The sequence below is a fragment of the Monodon monoceros genome, unplaced genomic scaffold (genome assembly GCF_005190385.1).
Source record: "Monodon monoceros isolate NGI ecotype Baffin Bay Population unplaced genomic scaffold, NGI_Narwhal_1 Super_Scaffold_4, whole genome shotgun sequence".
Lineage (NCBI taxonomy): Eukaryota > Metazoa > Chordata > Mammalia > Artiodactyla > Monodontidae > Monodon > Monodon monoceros.
Genome location: NW_021703781.1, coordinates 10,908,757 through 10,931,320, shown reverse-complemented (window position 1 = coordinate 10,931,320; position 22,564 = coordinate 10,908,757). Strand labels below are relative to the sequence as shown.

The 22,564-nt window shown below is 38.6% G+C and overlaps 1 long non-coding RNA gene across 1 annotated transcript in view; it reads left to right on the top strand.

Moving 5' to 3' along the window:
* LOC114883269 overlaps positions 1-22,564 on the top strand; it is a 408,662-nt gene that overhangs the window by 54,356 nt on the left and 331,742 nt on the right. Inside the window, exon 2 of the long non-coding RNA XR_003790522.1 lies at positions 18,623-18,698. This is a non-coding gene — a long non-coding RNA (uncharacterized LOC114883269). The remainder of the gene's footprint in view (positions 1-18,622; positions 18,699-22,564) is intronic.

The following is a 22,564-nucleotide window of genomic DNA, read 5'->3' as shown; positions in this document are numbered from 1 at the left end:
AGATCTTTCTGTGGTAAACATAAGACTACATAATCTGGCTAATGATCATGTAAGATTTTATATAACCTGATATTATGTAAGCATAGTTAGGGATGTGTAGCATGTGTACAGTGTTGTAAAAACACAAAACAAACATAAAAACCATTAGCATTTTCTCTTTCCTTGCCTCACTTTTTTCTTCCCAGTTTTTCTATGAACCAATGATTGCAAAGAGTGAATACTAGTAAAATAACCCGTACCTTTCTTTTTAATTTAATTTTTATTTTACCTTGGAGTATAGTTGATTTATAATCTTGTGTTAGCTTCAGGTGTATAGCAAAGTGATTCAGTTACACATATACATATATCTATTCTTTTTCAGATTCTTTTCCCACTTAAGTTGTTATAGAATATTGAGTAGAGTTCCCTGTACTATACAGTAGGTCCTTGTTGATTATCTATTTTATATGTGATAGTGTGTATATGTTAAATCGCAAACTCCTAATTTTTTTAATCTTTACTGGAGTATAATTGCTTCACAATACTGTGTTAGTTTCTGTTGTACACCGAAGTGAATCAGCCATATGCATACATATGTCCCCATATTCCCTCCCTTTTGAGCCTCCCTCCCACCCTCCCTATCTCACCCCTCTAGGTCATCGCAAAGCACCAAGCTGATATCCCTGTGCTATGCGGCTGCTTCCCACTAGCTAACTATTTTACATTCGGTAGTGTATATATGTCGATGCTACTCTCACTTTGCCCCAGCTTCCCCCTCCCACGCCTGTGCCCTCAAGTCCATTGTCTTTGTCTACAGCTTTATTCCTGCCCTGCAACTAGGTTCATCAGTACCATATATATGCGTTATATGAGTTAGCATATGGTATTTGTTTTTCTCTTTCTGACTTACTTCACTCTGTATGATAGACTCTAGGTCCACCCACCTCACTACAAATAACTCAATTTTGTTTCTTTTTATGACTGAGTAATCTTCCATTGTATATATGTGCCACATCTTCTTTATCCATTCATCTGTCAATGGACACTTAGGCTGCTTCCATGCCCTGGCTATTGTAAATAGTGCTGCAGTGAACGTTGTGGTACATGTCCCTTTTTGAATTATGGTTTTCTCAGGTTATATGCCCAGTAGTGGGATTGCTGGGTCATGTGGTAGTTCTGTTTTTAGTTTTTTAAGGAACCTCCATAGTGTTTTCCATAGTGGTTGTATCAATTTACATTCCCACCAACAGTGCAAGAGGGTTCCCTTTTCACCACACCCTTTGCAACATTTATTGTTTCTAGATTTTTTGATAATAGCCATTCTGACCTGTGTGAGGTGATACTTTACTGTAGTTTTTGATTTGCATTTCTCTAACAATTAGTGATGTTGAGCATCTTTTCATGTGTTTCTTGGCCATCTGTATGTCTTCCTTGGTGAAATGTCTATTTAGGTCTTCCGCCCACTTTTTAATTGGATTGGCAAACTCCTAATTTTTAATGAAGGTACTTTTCATACATTCTCTCTTATGCCTAAGAATTATTTGATACAAATGTCTCTCACCTGTGTTTCAGCAATGTAAAATGTGTTTTTTCATATAAGTGAAACCAAGTAATTCTTTTTAATGCTAAGGGTCCTTTGGGCCAGGAATGAGATATATATTTAGCAATACTCCCTGACCCCAAGACTCCCATGGAGCCATTCCTCTGACTTCAGTTGCCAAATTAACATAAGAATGTAATTGTTTTGCCTGAAGGACTTGGGAATAAACCCTGCTAGAAAGCTTGGTTTAGACATGTGGAGGTATTTGAACAGAATGTGGCCTTCCTCAGTAAATTTTAACAAGTGATTAATTGAGGATATATGAGAGTTCCCAATTATATAGCCTCATTGGTGACCCTTATCTCACATCCAGGCCATCCCTTCCTGTCAGCCCTATGCCACAGCCTGGTCCAGGCCCAGGGAGCTTTCACTCTTCTCAGCTTGTTAAATTTAAGTCTCGAATTCAGTCCTCTACTTCCAAATCCAACTCTGTTTTGATCCCATGGTTTCAGATATCATCATGTCTCCCCAGTCAGTGCTCGTAACTACTAAGCTGTTCTTTTCTCAAAGTCCCTATATTTTCAGTTCTCTATTAATAATGAAGAGAAATATCATTTAGGAACTGTCTTTCTCAACTTTTCCCAACTACAGATAGCTTAACAGCAGAAATGCTGTACAGTAATTATACTGGTACACGACATGTTCAACTCCAAGTGGTCTAACATGCAAAGATTAGGTGATCTTTCTATCACATCAAGACAGTACATGTTATGGAATCTCCTTTAATGAGTTATTCTTATTTGTGAAATTGCTCTATTTCATCAGAACTTCTCTCAAGCCTACCATCGTTGGATAGGTGCCAGCACAACCAAGACTTTATCTTTACCATCTATCATTTTACATTAGCCTAATAGCACAAAGCAGCCAGTTCCCATGTATAAGAGCCAAGCAGCCACACATAGAAAATAAATACATAATACTTTACCTTTCCTGTTTATATTTACCTTTTACCACATCTTTAAATCAGTGCATACCTATAAGTAAACTCTAAGTAATGTCAAAGAAGGCATCTTTTATCTCATAGCATATGGAAGGGGTAGAAATTAGGAAGACTAAAAATTAGTAAGGTGGGTAAGTGAGGGTAAAATATTATCGACTGGTGGAAACTTCAGTTTTAGAAACATGTCTATGGATTCATAGTTGCTTTGTAGAGAAGGATCTTGCGGTGACTTGGATACGATTAACATAAACTCAAAGCCCAGTCCAGGTGTATGATAAGTATTCAGTAAATGCTTATGAAATAATATGGTTGGCTGAAGAGTAATACTTTCATTTTCCATTTGAAAATGGTATTTATGAGGACTGAAGAGTAGAATTTACTGTTAAGACAGGTAGAGTAGAAAGGATGGATTCAGTCTTTACTAGTGATGTAGCTTCGAGCAAGTCATTTCACCTCTCTGGACTCAGTTACCTTGTCTGAAAATGGAGACTAAAATCCTTCTCACAGAGTGTAGTGAGAAAAAATATAAAATGAGAGAAATTTCTTTTAAAAGCCTAAGATATACGCAAAAGTGAAATGTTTTTTAGGTTAGAACAGTAAGAAAATAGGTTTAAAGTTTTATCTAATAATAAAGATTCCCTGAAGTCTTTTTACACTTAGAACTTTGATCACATAAAAAACATTGTCTTAAAATTCATTGGAATCTTAGATATCAGATTTTAGTTTAACATCCTTGTTTTACAGTCAAAGAATCTAATGACTAGTGGTGATAAGTTCATTGTTCAAATGTATGAGCTGTATTTGTTTTTGTGTTAGGGTCCCTTTTTCCCTAGTTGGAAAAAATCATTCTTTATTAATGTATTATGTTACTCTGTCTCAGTGTGATAAGTTATGGGGAAATGTTTGTCAGTGCCATTCTACTTAATGAATATGGAGGCCTAGACACAGAGAAGTTAAAATATTCCCCCTTAGGGCACTCTGCACATTCAGGATATAACTGGAGGAATACACACACACACACACACACCACACAGCCCCATAGCTCCTCTTAAGACACCTTTAAACATGCTTCCAAAGCTACTTTCAGAAATTCATCAACGTATTACTTTAATTCAAATATAAGTTGAGAAAGTTACTATTTCTCAGATTTTTTGTGTGTGTGTGGTACGCGGGCCTCTCACTGTTGTGGCCTCTCCCGTTGCAGAGCACAGGCTCCGGACACGCAGGCTCGGCGGCCGTGGCTCACAGACCCAGCCACTCCGCGGCATGTGGGATCTTCCCAGACCGGGGCACGAACCCGTGTCCCCTGCATCGGCAGGTGGACTCTTAACCACTGCACCACCAGGGGAGCCCTGTCAGATTTTTAAATACTCTCTTGGAGAATATTATTCTTCTACTAGCACCTTCTTTGCATCCACTGCATTTTTTCTAGCCCTAATTCAACCACTACATTGCTTCCTATCATGTGTGATATGTGGGTTTCCCAGGACACACTGTTCTTTCTGACACTCAGGAATGTACGCCTGAGGCACTGACATCTCCAGAGATGTTGCTGTAGTTGACACTGCTTTTAGAACATGTGCACCCAGAACTAACTTGCTAACCTATAGTCTTCTATTCCTTCCGACTGATGTTGTGCGTTCTTCAGCCCCCCCACAACTCCCTCTTCTTTTTAAGTTGTTAAGAACTGACTGTGTCCCCCTCAAATTCATATGTTGAAGCCCTAACCTCCAGTGTGGCTATATTTGGAGACAAGCCTTTAAGGAAATAATTAAGGTTAAATGAGGTTATAAGGGTAGGGCCCTGATCTGAAAGGATTAGTGTCCTTATGAGAGGAGGTACCAGAGAGCTATCCCAGTTCACAAAGAAGAGGCCATGTGAGCACACAGTGAGATGGCAGCTGCCTACAAGCCAAGAGAAGAGGCCTCAGAATGAAACCTTCCTTCCCAGCACCTTGATCTTGGACTTAGCCTTCAGAACTGTGAGAAATAAATTTGTTTAATCTGCCTAGTCTGTGGTATTTTGTTGTGGCATCCAGAGTGGCCATAACAAAATCCCATAGATACATGAATAGTAGTTCCAGATTTTTATCCATTATATTAAAATATTAATATATTTTCCTTGGTTGAATTAGTGGTGGTGGTAGGAGAAATTACTGTGTGTGGACACATGGGAAATCTTATTATGGCTGCTTTGTTGGCTTCTTGATTGACTGCATACTGTTGGAGCACCTGAATACAGCTGAATAGTTTTTTTGTGTTAAATTCTGGCTGACTTTTTTTTCCTCAGTGGTTCCAGCTAGTTGGCACAGTTGGTGCTATTAACTTGTTGAGAAACACAGATGCCTTTTCCTGGTATTCAGAAGCAACTGAGTCTCTATGTTCTTTTTATTTGTTCCTTTTTTACCCTGCTAAATCGATGATGCATGGTTGCCTTTTCATTGTTTTGCTGAGGTTTATTTCATTGCCTCACACTTTTTGTTCATTAGACAAACATAGAGCAGATGATAAATAGTCATAGGGAAAATAACGTGTTAGACAAAAATGCAACCATGTGTTTCACAGAAAATGGCATATCATAGGTGCATTGTGTCTAGTGTAGAACAATTTAAAGATCCTTTGTGTGTAGGGAAAAAGCGTCTGTTTTTTTAAAAAAGCCATGGGAAAGACACCATTTTAATCTGTTTTACAGGTGTTTTAACACTGGGCAAAAGAATGATTAAACGTGCATTTGACCATAGTCCCTACACCTTTCTCGTACAATCCCATGAGACCCTATATGTACTTCTCTGATAGCACTTAATACATTGAAATTAACTCTTTTCCTCTCTGTGTTCTCCCCCAAATGGAGTCTCCTTGAAGTCAGGGATTTCATTTTAGTCAGCCTTGTTTTCCCATCACTCAGCTCAGCACATGGCTCATAAAAGACTCTCAATAAACATTTGTTGTATTGGATTGCATAGAAATGTTCAATGGATCTGTTTTTAGTAAGCCAGACAATATATTGCTTAAACATTGAAAAAGCAGTATTTTCTTCCTCGACTGCTCACATTCCAAGTCATCCATTTAATAACATGTTAGATATTTCCCCACCTAATTAAACTGAGTGTGCATAGATAGGATCTTAGGACAAACTGTCATTCTGAAACAAATTTGAACAGCACGGAAACGATTAATTGCTAGGTTACCTTAATTTCTGAAAAAGGTTAAAAAGGAATCTTTTTTGCTCCAGGAAATAGAAACACTAACTCAAAAATATGAAAGGGTAAATCATGGTCATCCAAGCATTTTGCTTTCCCCATGAGAGAAGAGAAACCTGGTCAGAGGGATACCAAGGTAAATGTAAAGGAGGACTATGGTAATCAGGGAGATGAAATGGGAGAGTAGACTTACTGAGGGACCAGGTGGAGTCTTTCTTTCAAAGTGGGATGGGTCACCACTTAGTTTTCTAAAATCATATTTGAAGATTTGATGATTTTTTTTCAAGATCTATTTTAGTTCCTCCATTTAGGATTCTTTTTAAAAAGTTTTTTAACCTCTCAGTTTGGATTTTAGATTTACAGAAGTGTTGCAAAGATAGTACTCAGCTTCCCCAATCTCAACATCTTATAGGACCATATTTATGAAAATTGATAAATTAACCTTGGCACAATACTATTCACTAACCATAGACTTTATTCAGTTTTCCCCAGTTCTTCCATTGATTAACTATTTTTGTCCTAGGATCCAACCTAGAATCCTACATTTCATTTAGTAATTCGTGTTTCTTCAAAGCAAATACTGCATGGTAACATAACATATATATGGAATCTAAAAAAAAAAAAAAAAGTCATGAAGAACCAAGGGGCAAAACGGGAATAAAGATGTAGACCTACTAGAAAATGGACTTGAGGACATGGCGAGGGGAAAGGGTAAGCTGGGACGAAGTGAGAGAGTGGCATGTACATATATACACTACCAAATGTAAAATAGATAGCTAGTGGGAAGCAGCCGCATAGCACAGGGAGATCAGCTCGGTGCTTTGTGACCATCTAGAGGGGTGGGATAGGGAGAGTGGGAGGGAGGGAGATGCAAGAGGGAAGAGATATGAGGAGATATATATATATATATATATATATATATATATATATGTATAGCTAATTCACTTTTTATAAAGCAGAAAGTAACACACCATTGTAAAGCAATTATACTCCAATAAAGATGTTAAAAAATAATCTCACTTTTGAGTCTTAAGGTTTACGTTCTACAGAGCCCTTATATCAAGTCAATTGTGTGTTTTGGAGATTTCCTGATTTTAATTCTCTGAATTTCTTGTGTTTATCATTTATTCACCATATACAATAGGTTTGTAAATCTTTCTCCAATGCACAATCCCTCTCTGTCCCCCTTTCTTTCTGCCCTGCCTCTTATCTCTGAAGACCCTGTGCCTCTGACCAGGCAAGCAATGTACATAAAGTAGGTCAGCTGAAATGTACAGGTTTCACTTTACTGGACACAATTCAGACCCTTATAGAAAACACTTAAGCAGAGGTTGCCAAGTCAATCTGAAAGCCTTGTTAATGTTATATTAAAGTTACTTAAAGTTTGGGACTAAGTAAACTTTCTGTCCTTCCCATTATTTACCATCTGAGAATATCGTGATTCCTTTCTGAAAATGATGATTTCTTTTATCTAAGACATCAGTCAAATGAGGGTAAAAGGTGTTATTCCAGTTACTTTATCTGAGAATATTGGAGTCCATGAATAAGCTTTATCATGTCCATATGCATAAATGAATAAAATTCTGTGTGTAATGTTTTGTTTATAAGTGTGGGTTTTTTCTAAGGAGGAGGGTCCACAACTCTCGTCAGATTTTTAAAAGCATCTCATGGCTCCAAAAAGCTGAAGAGCCATTTCTCTGGACTAGGAGTTGTAGGGGAATCTGTATCATCAGATTTGAATTCCAAAGTTTAATGCAAAAAATATTTGGAACTATGAAATAACTCCAAATGCCTTAAATTCACAAAATAAATATTCTTCCTCCTCCACATAATAATTTAGGAGCTTAAAGTTCATTGTGATCCATCTTTGTATTAATAATTATTATATTTTTACCCTGATGTTCTTTTATGGTAAATTCTTTCTTTTTCCCTTTATTTCCAGAGTCTTTTTAAGCCTGGTCATTATTCCTCCTGCATTTGCTTGTCTCTGTTTCACAAGCCATTCTTTCATCTCTCATTCCTACCCCATTACTGTCTCTTGACAAGACTGCTTGCTGGGCATTTCCCCACCACCTCCTCTCTGATTCCTACTCCTCTGCTTGCTCACAGGAAGTGCTCTGGCTAACAGAGTGTGTAACCATAGGGACTGTCAGTGCCAATAGCATACCAAAAACACAGTTCTGGAGAAAACATTAGCCTGACCCTTTCATGGGATCATCTTAACAGAAAGCAGCCCATGTCCCAGGGTAGAGTTAGAAATTTATAGCATGGAACTAAATTTAAACCTAAGGAAAACAGACTCTCCCTTTTTATTTGAGAAGGCATACTTTCCCTAGTCATTGGAAGGGAAAGGGTGGGAGGTTAAGGGGATAAAGAATGGGATATTGCCTCTCACTCATCCATATTCAGGTAAAATGCTTCTATGCCGGTTCCCATAGAACGGGTAAGTCCCCTACCCACCCCAGCCCCTATCAAAAACCGTGTGGTATATAAGCAACTTCATTTAGTTGTGCATTACTTTTAACAGCAATAAAGCATTAATCTCAAATATGGTTTCCAAACATAAAGTGTAAAATATGACTCAGTACTATGCAATATATTATGATGGTTATCATTAGCATAGCATTCTGTTTATTGAGCAGTACTTCTGTATCAGATACTCTGTTATGTGCTTTATATACATTACCTCTAAATCTAACAATAGTCCTAAGAAAGAAACACTATTGTTATTTCAGCTTTGCCAATGAGGAAGCCAAGGCTGAATTGGCCAATGGTTACTGTGTTGGCAAGTAGTAGAGCTGGCCCTACTTGTAGTTGAGTCCCAAGGTTGCAAACCCAAAGCTACAGTGCATTTTAATGGCCAGTTGAAAATGAGCTGTTGTTGTTAGGAATTGGAGACCAATAATGGTGGCCAGGCGAGGGAGAAGGGACAGCAGAAATAGTAGGAGGCATGTTCCAGACACTTACTGAAGGACTATAATAACATGTCTGTGTTCCGTTTGCTTAGTTAGATTTTCTTTTCCTTGAGGTCAGTAATTTGATTCCTTTTGAGTGTCTTACATGTAATAGGTGCTTAATAAACAGTCTAAAAATGGGAAGGGAAAAGGGGAAGGAGAAGGGACAGATGGGCTAAAAAGGAAGTGAAGAGAGAATGAGAGATAGCTATGAAGAAGGAAGAAAGAAAATGATGGGGAATGAGTATGTATATGGGGAAAGAGTAGAGAAAAGAAGGTGGCAAAAGGAGAAAGACAAAAAGTGAGACAGGAAGATGAAGGGAGTAAAGCCCAGTTCATCTAACTTCCTGACCCAGACAACTTACTGTTCACTTAAGAGTCTGAGCTTCAGGGAATTGTCTTTATGACATTCAGTCCTTTGACATATTAGCTAGAGAACCTCTAAGTGCAGCTTTTCAATGATGATTTCATCCTTCAAATAATCCACAATCAACAAGGATCCCTAGGTCCTGTAGGACTGGCACAGCAGTGAAGGAGATAACCAGGAGTTTACAACACATACATAGGTAGCAATAGCCCAAAGGGAAAGGTCTTGCAAGTACTGTAAGTGGGCTGAAGAGGGGAAATGACCTCTGGTTTGGTTGGAGAAGGATAATAAAAGACTTTTTCAGTGCAGAAGTAATTCATTATTTGCCAAGTGGATAAAATTACAAGGTTAGCAGTGAAACTGAGGGGGAAGATACTTTAAGAAGAGGGATCATCGTTAGCAGTAGTGCAGAAGGGGTAAAACTTGTGGAATGACTCATTTTGCTGTATTTGCTTGCCACTCCCCACCTTCAAGCCCTCCCTCACCCCCACCTTTCTAGCAGTTTGTCAGCCTTTTTAATATCCTTTACCACTTATTTTCCTCTGCCCATCCCCCTAGTTATGTGTTTGCTACATTCTGTCCTAGAGTATACAGACACTTTTTATAAACCAGCTTAAGCCTTCTTCACTTCACCTGTCTCTGAAGTCCTTGCCCAATTTTTTCAGCCCTGCCACTCTGTAGTGACCAACTCCAGGTGGGCTTTGCCAGCTGCTACACTACTGACTTCACGTGGGTGTGACCTGCAGTGCCTTGCCTCATGCCCAGTCTGTGCCTCTTGCCTCCCAATCTGGGGCTTCCTTATGGCCAGTGACTCATCAGATACCACAAAAATCCTAGTGGTCACCTATGCAAGGAGCAACCCAGAAGTGGAGGAGATGTATGTATTGGAGGGTGAGAAAGGTGGAAAGTTAAAGCCACTGGGGCAAACCTTTGACCAATGGGAGGTGGGAGCTATGATTTGAGGTCGATATTTTTCTTCCCTTTCACTCCTCCCCCATACAGTGCTGCTCTCCAGTCTCCTGAAAAATAGTCCGATTTGATATTAAGCAACAACCAGCTGGGTAAAGCAAACTTCTATTAGTCTTTCTTTCTTCCTTGACTCATTTCCCTTTTTCAGCTCATGCTTTCATTCGATTGTACATGCTGAAAACGTAGTAGCACAGAAACTTCTGCCTGAGTTCTACTTTCTGGAGAACTAAGGCTAAGACAAATATCCTCTCTCTCTTTCTCTCCCCTCTCCCCCTCTCCCTCTGCCTATGTACAGACATATTTCCAAGCTACAGCAAACCCTTCTATTTTTAATAGCCAGATACAGCTGTTTAAATGTCTTACTAGTACTTCTGCGTGGATTTCTGACAGGTACTTCAAACTTCTCTAAAGTCAAATTAACCACCTTCCACCATCCAACTGCCTAAACTACATACCTGAGAGTCAGTCTTAGCAAGTCCCTCTCCCTTACCCTTTGATTCTATTTATTACTAAAGCTTGCCATTTCTCCTACCTGGAATCCTTCCTGATTCATCCATTCATCCATTTCTCCCCATTCCTACTGCCCATGTTCAGGCAAACATGTCTTTCCCAGATTTCTACAACATCCTCCTATAGGTCTCTTGGCCACATGTCTTCATTTCCCTTAAATCCCTACTCTATATGTGAGCCAGATTGATCTTTCCAAAATTATAAATTTTATCTTGCTACAGCCCTGCGAGAAATCCTTCAATAGCTTTGAGATAAGGTTCAAACTCCTTAGTGTGACTTCTAAGGCTCCCAATGCCCTGCACTGTCTTCCTCTTTAAACGCTTGATTCTACTCCCTCATCTTTACCCTGCTATGTTGTCTTTCAGCTTCTTAAAAGAGCAGGGCTCTCCTTCATTCATTGGTGATTCTTTAGAGATGCAGATCCCTTTCCCTCAATTGTTATTCCTTTGGGCTCTCTGATTTTATTCATTCTTTATATCTCAACGTCAATGACACTTCACGTACTGGAGTTTGAGGTTCAGGATCTGAAGCAGTTTTTAATAATTTTGATCTCTAAATTGGGGATTACAATTTAGATGGTTTAGGCCAGAGTTGGAAGAGTTATCAAAACTTATTATGAAGATGAAAGGGAAGATGGTGGCAGAGGGAAAAACTGAGCCACCTGCCTGACAGGCATTTGAGGAAGGTGAGAGAATGTCTTGGAGATTAGTATACAACAAAGTGAAGATTCTGTTTTGATATGGGATTGCCATTACAGATTACCACACAAGAGGTTATTCCTGAGCTGCCAAGTCAGCAACTACTACAGCAATGAGATTGAAACAAGTCTAGCTCTGATCCTTGTGTAATGATCCACTTGCAACAGAGCCTCAGCTATGTCCAGAGGGAACTCAGTAGCTACAGTTGGATTCCTATGTAGTTCCAGTGGCACAATACAACAAAACTCTGGAGGTAGGCAGAGACTATTGCTGTTGTGTACGCTTAAGTGCACATTGGAAAAAATTAGGTGCTTCCACCTACAAGACTGATTAGAGACCAGATTGAGGGGCATGGGTATATTTTATTGATGATTCAATTCTGTGAACCTAACCCAATTCAGACCTCCAATCTAATTAGCCTATGTAAATAGAGACTTTTATTTATATTTTTATACCTCAGGTTCAACATTTGTAGGCTATATAAATTCCACTTAGAACACTTAAACACCAAAAAAAATTAAAAAACAAAAAACCCAGAAACCTTCCATCTCACTAAAGATAAGACCAACTGCCTCTAAAAAAATCTGTGCCTGCCTGCACACACCAAATGGTAGTTGTCAGCTGTGCCAACAACACTTGACAAGTAGAATTGAATGTTCAACTCCTGAGTATTTTGGAATCCCTGACCAAGCAAAATCCTGATAATCAGTTTTACTTTTAAACCATATTTTGGTTGTTTAATTAAAAAGTCATTTTTTCACTTACTCATTTAACAGATATATGTGGAACACAACAGGACACCAACTCTGCTTTGATGGCACTTACAGTCTATTAGCAAGATAGGTATTAAATCATCTGTTCATTAATTACAGTGTCACTCAGTGGTACAAGGAGAAATATCCTTAAATTCTTTTGGCCGTATGGGCTCCAGGCTAGATTAACCCAATTTTGTAACATCATAAGTTATGCTAAACTGAAATTTAGTTAACACATTTTAGATAAAACTTTGTAAAGTTTCTATGTGTTAAGTTCTGTTGCCTGAAAGAATTGACTCATTTATGATTTAGTTAAAATTTTTTTTCTAAGTTCCATGCGTGAGTTCTGTTGCCTAGAACAATTGACTCAACCTATGAGTGATGTGTGATCATATCCAGAGAGCCATTTCCCTGTTTTTTAGCTCAGGTTCCTGACAATGGATGAGCTACAAAACACAATATGTTAGGGAAGTGATTTAGCAGTTTATTCCTCAACTGAAACCTGAGAGGCAGTTCATCCTCACTTAACAGGTAATGGATTTCTAGATGGTTTTTTTGAGGTCCTGTCATGAGTCAACAACAGAATTAGGACTAGAATGTGTCTGTGCTTGGAGTGCCAACCTTTTATTATAAATTCTCTCAGGCCATCCTTCCTCTTAAAGAATGTTAGCTCTTATTTCCAGAAAGAATAGATCAAAATAATTGACTCCAAAGAACCTTCCTAATGCAGTGTACCATAGAAATGACCCTATAATGAAGCAAATGGAAGACGGAAGCATTCTTACTGCATTTATCATTTATTGAACAGTAGGGCCCTCAATTTAGGATTAGAATTAAATGACTTTAAATAAATAATCCATAGTGTATATTGGCACAGAAGTGATCAAAGATAGCTGAGAAAGGTATGAAATAAGTTAGGAAGAAACTAATTGAAAACTTACTGTAATCTGGAGGAAAAGAAAAGTAACTCAAACGAGACTCAAATGTGACTTGTGGAGTTTAGCTAACAGTGCTGCCAAGGCTCAAAGTTGAGAAACGTGTCTTTAGGGCTGACAACAAATTGAGATGAAATCATCAGTGGAGGAAGGCAAAATTGGATGAGCTCTGTGAGGGCCTTCAGAGGCCACAAAGAGAAAAATAGCCCCTTCAGCCTTGGCAAGGCTTGCCTGGCTGACAGTGGGAAGTGTCCTTGACTCGAAGCCTGAGGCTAAGGTTTGGGGAGAGTTGGAGGCGGGATGAGATACAAAAGAAGACGAGAGATCAGGAGGCCTGGAATTGAGAGTCCTTCAAGTCTCAGGAGGAAGCAAGTGGGGAGAGAATAATGTTCATAATTCCAAAGTGCCGAGGGGAAACTAGAGAAGGCCAGGGGAACAGAGGAACTTGTTGGGGGAGGATAACTGATAGGAGGCAAGGTCTCCTGGCAGGATTTTAAGTCTGTGGCTATAAATCCACCTCAAGTTTCTGGCACTTGTATCAGTACAAACCATGAAGGGTCTCTCACAATTTTATGGAACCCTTTGGTGGGACTGATGCCCAATAATTCAGTTTCCCTCTATTTATCTGTATGTAACACATTGTTTCCTGTAGTGAAGGGACCATTGAATTTTCAGACAGCACAGAAAAGTTACACTTTTCAACTGCAAATGTAATACCTTTTTTTTTTTTAACAACTGTCAAAAACCCATTATTGGGGGGCTTCCCTGGTGGCGCAGTGGTTGAGGGTCCGCCTGCCGATGCAGGACACGGGTTCCTGCCCCGGTCCGGGAGGATCCCACATGCCGCGGAACGGCTGAGCTCGTGAGCCATGGCCGCTGAGCCTGCACGCCCACAGCCTGTGCTCCGCAACGGGAGAGGCCACAACAGTGAGAGGCCCGCGTACCGCAAAAAAAAAAAAAAATCCATTATTGGGAAATCAATTCTACACCCCATTTCCAACAACAGATTAGAGATACCCAGCAAGTAACTTTCAGCACACCGTGGAGTGTATTTTCTTATTTTTGGACCAGGCATTCTTCCAGAATCTTTGTTGAATCTCCTTGTTTTCCTCTCGCATCCACAGACCATCAAGTTGAGAGTCATACTGCCAACATTGCTATACTATTTACCTCCTGGAAAGAAATATTTTTTGTTTCTTTAGTGTGAAACCTAATACCCTTTTCATGAGAGTGTTAGAAGAGCTTGATTTGCATTTTCGTAATGATTAATGATGTTCATCTTTTTGTGTGCTTAATTACTATCCATGCTATACACACCTATTATAGAATGTCTAATTTTTAAAAATATAGTAACAAAATACTCCAAAATTGGCACTCTCAAGGTCTGGCAGGGGTGAGGAGCTCTGGGGACTTTCTTACATTGCTTGGGGCACAGCCACTCTAGAAAATGGTTTAGTGGCTTCTTGTGAGGTTGAATGTACGCTCACCATTATCATCAGCAGTCTCACTCCTGGGTATTTACCAGAGAGAAATGAACACTTACATTCACAAAAAAACTTATACAAAAATATTTAGGCAGCATTACTTATGATCACCCCAAACTAGAAACAACCCAAACTTTCTTCAACAGGTAAAAGACTAAACAAACTATAATAAATTAATGCAATGGAATATTACTCAGCATTAAGCAGAAGCAAACTACTGATACCTGTGACACCATGGATGAACTTCACATGTATTCTGATAAGTGAAACAAACTAGTCTCAAAAAAGTACATACTGTACAATTGCTTTATATGATATTCTAGAAAAGGAAAAGCTATAGTGATGGAAACAGATCAGTGGCTGCTGGGCTTACGAGGTTGGGGAAAGGTATGATTATAAGAGGTAGCACGAGGGAATTTGGGGAATGATGGCACTGTCTGTTCTGATCATCATGCTTGTGTGATCCAGACGTGTTAAAACTCATAGAACTGTATTCGCCTCAAGAATGGGTGAGTTTTAATGTACATACGTTATAAATAAATAATTTTGAAGAAGTTTGTCTTTACCAAGTAAGTAGAAGTGGTCCCCACACAGATTAGTTCCTTAATTGTGGATATTCACACATTATTTACACTTAACATTCTAACTTGGAATGCTGATTTAAGGCCTCGTAAAGGTGGAACCCAGAGTCAGGTCTTCTGTTGTCACTATACTTATATCTTTCATGAACAGAGAACTAATGGGTGATTTCATTACTACATAGACAACAGCTCCATTTGAAACAAAAATTTTAATATATTCTTTTAAAACAAAATTTACATCACATGTTTGATTTGCTTTGTTTTTGGTACAGACCAGTGGGTCTTGGTGGGCTAGAGCAGAGAGTGGGCAAGTCCACAATCATAGTGAAGTGACACCCCTCTCCACCTAACCCTTGCCCCTGCTCAGGTATCTCTTTGCATCTACTGAGTCTTCTGGAGGTGGGTGGGGATGCTGACTGGAGGGAAGGATGGGCGCTAGCTGAAGCTTGGTTGGAAGGAATGACAGGGAGTCTGAAGTCGAATTTATCTTTAGATAAGAAAAATCTGGTCCAGTGAGAGTCAGCAACAGGACCTGAGGGTAGGAGAGGAGCAGTTGGTCGGAGTACAGACCAGTGGCTGATACCTACTCCAATGTGGAGAACACTGAAAGAATCATCTTTAGGCCCAGGGAACTGCTTTGTCCCTCTACCAGCACCTGAGTGTTACACAGAGGAGAGAATCTTCTCCTTCTGGCATCACAAGGACTGCAAAGCTGTGCATCATTAAGACTGAATGAGGAAGAAATAGAAAATATGAACAGACCAATCACAAGCACTGAAATTGAAACTGTGATTAAAAATCTTCCAACAAAAGCCCAGGACCAGATGGCTTCACAGGCGAATTCTATCAAACATTTAGAGAAGAGATAACACCTATCCTTCTGAAACTCTTCCAAAATATAGCAGAGGGAGGAACACTCTCAAACTCATTCTACGAGGCCACCATCACCCTGATACCAAAACCAGACAAGGATGTCACAAAGAAAGAAAACTACAGGCCAATATCACTGATGAACGTAGATGCAAAAATCCTCAACAAAATACTAGCAAACAGAATCCAACAGCACATTAAAAGGATCATACACCATGATCAAGTGGGGTTTATTCCAGGAATGCAAGGATTCTTCAATATACGCAAATCAATCAACGTGATACACCATATTAACAAATTGGAGAAAAACCATATGATAATCTCCATAGATGCAGAGAAAGCTTTCGACAAAATTCAACACCCATTTATGATAAAAACCCTGCAGAAACTAGGCATAGAGGGAACTTTGCTCAACATAATAAAGGCCATATATGACAAACCCACAGCCAACATCGTCCTCAATGGTGAAAAACTGAAAGCATTTCCACTAAGATCAGGAACAAGACAAGGTTGCCCACTCTCACCACTCTTATTCAACATAGTTTTGGAAGTTTTAGCCACAGCAATCAGAAAAGAAAAGGAAATAAAAGGAATCCAAATCAGAAAAGAAGTAGTAAAGCTGTCACTGTTTGCAGATGACATGATACTATACATAGAGAATCCTAAAGATGCTACCAGAAAACTACTAGAGCTAATCAATGAATTTGGTAAAGTAGCAGGATACAAAATTAATGAACAGAAATCTCTGGCATTCCTATACACTAATGTTGAAAAATCTGAAAGTAAAATCAAGAAAACACTCCCATTTACCATTGCAACAAAAAGAATAAAATATCTAGGAATAAACCTACCTAAGGAGACAAAAGACCTGTATGCAGAAAATTATAAGACACTGATGAAAGAAATTAAAGATGATACAAATAGATGGAGAGATATACCATGGTCTTGGATTGGAAGAATCAACATTGTGAAAATTACTACCCAAAGCAATCTACAGATTCAATGCAATCCCTATCAAACTACCACTGGCATTTTTCACAGAACTAGAACAAATAATTTCACAATTTGTATGGAAACACAAAAGACCCCGAATAGCCAAAGCAATCTTGAGAATGAAAAACGGAGCTGGAGGAATCCAGCTCCCTGACTTCAGACTATACTACAGAGCTACAGTAATCAAGACAGTATGGTACTGGCACAAAAACAGAAAGATAGATCAATGGAACAGGATGAAAGCCCAGAGATAAACCCACGCACATATGGTCATCTTATCTTTGATAAAGGAGGCAGGAATGTACAGTGGAGAAAGGACAGCCTCTTCAATAAGTGGTGCTGGGAAAACTGGACAGGTACATGTAAAAGTATGAGATTAGAACACTCCCTAACACCATACACAAAAATAAGCTCAATATGGATTAAAGACCTAAATGTAAGGCCAGAAACTATCAAACTCTTAGAGGAAAACATAGGCAGAACACATAAATCACAGCAAGATCCTTTTTGACCCACCTCTTAGAGAAATGGAAATAAAAACAAAAATAAACAAATGGGACCTAATGAAACTTCAAAGCTTTTGCACAGCAAAGAAAACCATAAACAAGACCAAAAGACAACCCTTAGAATGGGAGAAAATATTTGCAAATGAAGCAACTGACAAAGGATTAATCTCCAAAATTTACAAGCAGCTCATGCAGCTCAATAACAAAAAAACAAACAACCCAATCCAAAAATGGGCAGAAGAACTAAATAGGCATTTCTCCAAAGAAGATATACAGATTGCCAACAAACACATGAAAGAATGCTCAACATCATTAATCATTAGCGAAATGCAAATCAAAACTACAATGAGATATCATCTCACACCAGTCAGAATGGCCATCATCAAAAAATCTAGAGACAATAAATGCTGGAGAGGGTGTGGAGAAAAGGGAACACTCTTGCACTGCTGGTGGGAATGTGAATTGGTACAGCCACTATGGAGAACAGTATGGAGGCTCCTTAAAACACTACAAATAGAACTACCATATGACCCAGCAATCCCACTACTGGGCATACACCCTGAGGAAACCATAATTCAAAAAGAGTATGTACCAAAATGTTCATTGCAGCTCTATTTACAACAGCCAGGAGATGGAAACAACCTAAGTGTCCATCATCTGATGAATGGATAAAGAAGATGTGGCACATATATACAATGGAATATTACTCAGCCATAAAAAGAAACAAAGTTGAGTTGTTTTTAGTGAGGTGGATGGACCTAGAGTCTGTCATACAGAGTGAAGTAAGTCAGAAAGAGAAAAACAAATACTGTATGCTAACACATATGTAGCGAATCTAAAAGAAGAATGGTTCTGATGAACCTAGGGGCAGGACAGGAATAAAGACACAGACATAGAGAATGGACTTGAGGACACGGGGAGGGGGAAGGGTAGGCTGGTGCAAAGTAAGAGAGTAGCATTGACATATATACACTACCAAATGTAAAATAGATTGCTAGTGGGAAGCAACCGCGTAGCACAGGGTGATCAGCTCGGTGCTTTGCGGCCACCTAGAGGGTTGGGATGAGGAGGGTGGGAGGGAGATGCAAGAAGGAGGGTATATGGGGACATACGTATGCATATAGCTGGTTCACTTTGTTATACAGCAGAAACTATCACAACACTGTAAAGCAATTATACTCCAATAAAGATGTTTAGAAAAAAAAATTAAACTTGTGAAATGGTATTGTATACAATCTATGAAAAAACTTACAGGTGGTTAATATTTTTAAATGTGTTACAGAAGGGAAGCATAACAGTTTCAGAAAAATCGCTGTCTTTGGAGAGAGCAGAGAATGAGATGGGAAAAGTCTTCAACTGTAAGTTACATTTGATTTTTAATGGAAAAAATCTTAAGTGAAAATAATCTGAAAATGGCAAAATGTTAATAATTCTTGATTTTTGGTGGTGATATGATTCTGGATGGTAGATATTTTGTGCAGTTTTCTGCATGTCTGAATTATTTTATTATTTGGATTTTTAAAAATTTGAAAAGCAGTGACGTGTAGTAGAAGCCAGAAGTGAGCAAGAGTGTTGGACTCTTTTTGTAAGCATTTTAAAAACATCCTTTGAGTTTTGAAAATGTTTTTAGGGAATTTTTTTTTTTTTAGATAAAATTTACGTAATGTAAAATTCACCATTTTAGTAATTTTAAAGTGTACAGTTGTGACTTTTATTATATTCTTAATGTTGTGAAACCTTCACTACTATCTAATTCCACACTTTCCATCACCTTTTTGAGGAATCTTGCAAGGAACCAGAAGTCTCCATTAGCAGTTGCAGCTTGGGACAAATGATGAAAATATTAACATTAAGTGATTTTATATGAATTCACAGAGAGAGACCTGGGATCATTGAACTTACATGTTTAAATTGCTGTGTAATTAGAGATTTAGGGTCTTAATACTTCCCTCATAGACAAGAATAGCCCTTACCAACTTTGAGAGTTAGTAATGCCTTTTCCTGGGTGGTAACTTCACCCTCTACCCTTTGTGATTTTATCTTTTTTGTAGCACTGCCCAGAAGAGAGAAATAAAGACATGTCTTCTGCCTAAGCCTTCTATGGATAATCTCTCTTGCCTTCCCATACTGTGTTGGTAGACTTAGGAACTGCTATAGACTAAATGTTGTCTTCCCCCTCAAGGTTCATGTTTTGAAATCCTGATCCCCAATGTGATGATATTTGGAGCTGGAGCTTTTAGGAGGTGATGAGGTCATCAAGACAGAGCCCTCATGAATGAGATTAATGCCCTTATAAAAGAGGCTCTGGAGAGCTCCCGTGTCCCTTCCACCATGTTAGGACACAGAAGACAGCTGTCTGTAAAACAGGAAGTGGGCCCTCACCAGACGCCAAATCTGCTGGCACCTTGACCTTGAACTCCCAGGCTCCAGAAATGTGAGAAATGAATTTTTATTGTTTATAAGCCACCCAGTCTATGGTATCCTTTTCTCGCCCTGGTGGACTAGGGCAGGAACCTGTCTTCTGATACTTGCACTGCACTGTGTATTGATTTCCATGATAACAGTTACCCTTAGTTTTGTTATTACTTATGACGCAATCAGCCTATCACTTGAGGAAGCTCTTGAGTTCTGTGATCATATCGTTTTACCTTTGAATCCTCAAAACTTAGCATCATTTCTAGAACTTAGTAGATGTTCAAATAAATGTCATTTGAATGAATGGCTTTAATGGATGAAGTGTCTGTGACTCAGTTCAGGTCTTTGCAAGTCCAACAACAGAAGTTGGTCAGACTTCTCATTTTTTATCAACTGTTGAATATGGGACAGTTGGCCTAAGATTTAGCATACCTCCAGTAAACAAGCCCAAGAGAACAACTAAATGTTAAAATCCCTCCCTCCCTGCAAGGGTCAGCTTGATCACGGGCCTTGGATTAGTGGTTGATTTCTGCAATAAGATGTCTCTCACAATCTTACGTCAGATGTCCTTTTACATGTTTTGTTGATTTTTAGCAAAACTGAAGAAAGAATAAGAATTCTTTAGAATTTTTATGTATTGTCCCATAATTGCGTTCTTAATACGGAGGAACATACAAATCCAGGCAAAGATTCTTCTGTTCGGCCCTGGAACAACTGAAAGCAGATTACGGTAGTGATTAGAAGTTTGGCTTACAATCAGATGGATTGTGCTTCAAATCTCTGCTCTGTCACTTTCTAGCCAGAAGTCCCTAGGCAAATTACTTAACTTCTCTAAGACTCAATTTTCTTATCTGCAAAGTAGGGATAATAAAAGAATGAACTTCATAAGTTTTCTTTGAGTACTAAGTGAGGTAATACACATAAGAAACTAAGCATATAGCCTAGCACGTAGTAAGTGTTCCCTTAATATTAGTGATTTTTATCTGGAACTTTGAGTGATAATTTTTGGTCATGGGAAGGGTCCCTGAAGAACCGCCAGGGTGTGTGCAATGCAGGAGAGTGTAATGTGAATCACGTCAAGGAATTCAGGATTCAAAATTCAATTTCACCTGAAAGACCTTTGGCAACTCACTTACTTGGCCTCCTTTTTCATGTCTCTCACTATGTATTTTCTTTCTTTTTTCCCCTCTTTATACAAACTTCCCTGAGAAAATAATATGTTATGTTTGTTGACACCTTAACCAAGAATTCCTTCTCTGCACAGGAATTTGTTTTTTGATATAGTCATTCAGTGAGTAATGATAAGCTATAGACGTATTAAAGGAATGTCACGTATCAAGACCTAATGATGAGAGAAGGGTTTTTAAGTGGGTAGAGACTTCCAATGATTCTGAAATACTTTTATATGTATATTCTTCTTTTCTGCCTCTATATAAAGCTGGATAAGAAAAAAAGAAAAACAAGCAAACAAACATTTCATGCTACCCTTTCTTTCTGGGTTGCTTGACAAACAAGATTAGTTTCTAAATCAATTGAAAATCTTTTTGTTCTTTTGGTAAATTTTCAGTCTGGCAACAAGCAGAACAGGATGAAAGTCTCTTAATCTTTCTTTCCAGGCCAGCTCTGTCATCTTGTTTCTACATATCTTCTTTGTCATTGTGTATTCACATGAAAATATTTGGCCCTCTAGGACTACGGAGACATTCTGGAATGACTGTACTCAGAGTTAGGGATCAGTCTAAGCCCTGTAGCTGCTTGGAAGCCTCTGTTCCCATATCTGTAACAGTAAGAGAATGGACTAGGTGCTGAATTGCAAATAGGATTTATTTTACAGTCGTACTTTGAGTGGTTGGTAGTAGCTAACTGGGGTACTGAGTTGAGACAGTGAAGATGAAACCTGATACAGTGGGAGAATGTTTTGTGATAAATTAGCCATAAGCATGGGACAGAGGAATGAGGGCCCTTATGCCAGAATCTTACCACCTGCTATAATAGACTAGAATGCTGTTTACATGCACAGCATGTATTATTGTCCATTTCTTTCCTAAAGAATTTGAGGTGCCATAAATATTTTTTAAAAGCTAAAAAAAAGAATTCGGAAAAGGTAATGGGAAATGAGAGTAAATATATGAAAAGCAGAAAGGAAGTGTAAGAACCAACTATGAAATTTGAGGTTTAATTTTATTATCCCTAACTTTATTCTCTAGTACTCTTTCTTTCTATTCAATGCCCATAGATCATGGCATAGAAAAAGGAGTCATTTTGGCCTGGTGGTAATATGTGAAACTCTGGATACTTTTCATATTTTCTCATGAAAACGTCTGGTAGAATCCTGAGATTTGTTGAGGATTCAGCATGATGGGAGAAATGCTTTTGCAGGCTTACTGAGTCAGACTTAAGCAATCAAAATGATTGTTCTATTTAAAATTCATCAACAGTAATGAGCTCTTGCATCATTCTGCAAAGATGAGACTTGGGTCTCGTGAAGGCTTTCAAAACCTCATTGCCAAAACTAAAAGAGAAATTAAGGAAACACTCCCATTTAACATTGCAACAAAAAGAATAAAATACCTAGGAATAAACCTACCTAAGGAGACAAAAGACCTGTATGCAGAAAACTATAAGACATTGATGAAAAATTAAAGATGATACGTACAGATGGAGAGATATACCATGTTCTTGGATTGGAAGAATCAACATTGTGAAAATGACTATACTACCCAAAGCAATCTACAGATTCAATGCAATCCCTATCAAATACCAATGGCATTTTTCACAGAACTAGAACAAAACAATTCACAATTTGTAT